This window comes from Chrysochloris asiatica, unplaced genomic scaffold, assembly GCF_000296735.1.
Source record: "Chrysochloris asiatica unplaced genomic scaffold, ChrAsi1.0 scaffold00522, whole genome shotgun sequence".
NCBI classification, from domain to species: domain Eukaryota; kingdom Metazoa; phylum Chordata; class Mammalia; order Afrosoricida; family Chrysochloridae; genus Chrysochloris; species Chrysochloris asiatica.
Window position 1 is genome coordinate 174626 of NW_006409040.1, and position 2614 is coordinate 177239.

Below are 2614 nucleotides of genomic sequence, written 5' to 3' on the forward strand. Positions count from 1 at the left end.
ACAACTCTAAGTGCAGGATATTTGTAATATAGTGGATCCTGGTATCATCCTCAGATAAAAGACTGGGTGGTAAGTGATTGTTGCGTGCCATGGAATCAGATTCGACTTATAGAGACCCTGTTTAGGGTTTCTGAGACTGTAAATCTGAGACTGTAGAGAGCCTCATCTTTCTCCCATGGAGCAGCTTTCTCCTTGAGGTTAGCAGTCCAGAACATAACCAACTATACCACCTGAGCTCTTTCATATGAGGCATTTTGTTGTTGAGTGCTACTGAGTGGATTCCAGCCCAGAGTGACCATATGTAGGGTTTCCAAGGAGCTGCTTATGAGTTTGAACCACTGCTCTTGTGGTTCAAACCACCGTTACAGTCCAGAGTGTTAACCCACGGTGCCACACCAGGACTCACCAGGACTCCTATAAGGAGGCTAGTATAGTTAAAACAACCATAAAAATCATTTTCATTGAGAGGTATTCTCACTGCCCCTGAACTAGCTCTTGACTTATGGTTAATTTTAAGTCAGTCTTTCATGGCATTTGTTGTTATGTGCCATTGAGTCAGTTCCAACCCATAGCGACCTTATATAGGGTTTTTGAGGAGTAGCTGGTGAGTGTGAACTACCGACCTTGCAGTTCACACTGCTTTGCACTCTGGTGCATTAACCCAGAGCACCACACCAGGACTCCCTTTCAGGGTATGTTGTTGTTGTTGTTGTTGTGAAGTGCCGTCGAGTCGGTTCCGACCCATAGCGACCCTGTACAGGGTTTCCAAGGGTGTAAATCTTTACGGGAGTAGAAAGCCTTATCTTTCTCCCACGGAGCGGCTGGTAGTTTCGAACTGCTGACCTTAAGATTCGCAGCCCGATTCGTAACCACTATGCAGGGTATACAACCTAGTAAATAATTGAGATAGGGAAACTATAAATTTCCTGTATATTATAATAGGCCCCAAAAGGGGAGAGAAAACAACAAAACAAAAACAAAAATAGTCAAAAGTTTCCATGGACTGCCAAGTCACTAGTGACATGTACCAACACTATAGGACCAAGTGGAACTGCCCAATAGGGATTCCAAAAATGTAAATCTTTATGGAAGGAAACTGCCAAATCTTCCTCCCATGGAGCAGCTTATGGGTTAGAACCACAAATCATTTGTTTAGCAACCAAGTAATTTAGCCACTGCACCACAAAGGCTTCTGGAATAAAAAGAAAAAAACCAAAAAAGAAATAATCATACCAAAGCTTATTGTTGTTAGGTGCTATGCTCTTGAGTTTTGCAAATTCTAATGGAATAGTACCTTGTATTAAGTAGTTTTACCTTACCTTGAAAATATAAAAGACTTCCCATGAGATATGCCATTGTTAGATTCCACAAAATTGGTTTCAACTCATACTGAGTCTATGTACAACAGCACAAGAAACTGTCAAGTCCTATCCCATCTTCACAATCTTGCAGATGTTTGAGCCTGTTGATGCAATCATTGTTTCAATACACTTTATTGAGGGTCTTCCACTTTTTTGCTGACACTCCATTTTCCTAAGCTTGAGATACTACACTAGGAAATGGTTCTTCCTGACAACATGTTCTAAGTGCATGAAACAAAATTATAGCCATTCTTATTTCTAAGCTTTATTTCTACCAACAGAGATTTGTTTTATCTTCTGGTAGTCCATGGTATATTCATGGTATACTATTAGCCAACATAGTTATTTTTCAACGATTCATCTGTCTGTTTGCCATATTGGGGATGCTTGTGTGTTGCTGTGATTCTGGAAGCTAAAACACAGGTATTGCCAAATATGCTGTTACTATAGTTAAGTGCCATTGACTCAGTGATACTGTACAGGGTTTTGGAGGAGTGGCTAGTGAGTTTGAACTGCTGACCTTTTGGTTCAAATGAACATTGTAGTCTAGTACATTATCCTACAGCACCACACCAGAACTCCATATTGTCAGATATACTTCCAGAAAATGAGCCCTTCAGATTGGAAGTCACTCAAAATACGACTAGGGAAGAGTTGCCTCCTCAAAGTAGAGCTGACTGTGATGACACAAATGGAGTAAACCTTTAAGGACCTTCATTTGCTGATGGAGCACAACTCAAAATGAAAAGAAAAAGTTCCAAATACACATTAAAGATCAAAACATAGAATGTTCAAATATGAAGCTAGGAAAATTGGAAGTTGTCAAAATGAAATGGAGCACAAAAACGTCATATGAACTGAAATGGACAGGTAGGTATGAGTCATTGTGCATCTGACAACCCCATGATTTACTATGCCAGAATGACAAATTGAAGAGGGTTGCATTCATCATCAAAAAGCACATTATAGATCTATCTTGAAGAATAATGCTATGATAGGATAATATCTATATGCCTACAGGGAAGACTAGAGTCCTGTTGTGGCGTAGCAGGATAATGTGCTGGACCACTAGGTCAGTTTGAACCGCAAAAGTTCAAACCCACCAGCTGCTCATCAAAAACCCTATACAAGGTTGCTATGGGTTGAAACTGACATGATGGCACTTAACAACAACAACAGGGAAAACTAGTTAATACCACAATTATTCAAATTTACTCAGCAACCACTACAGCAAATGATGAAATTGAGAAATT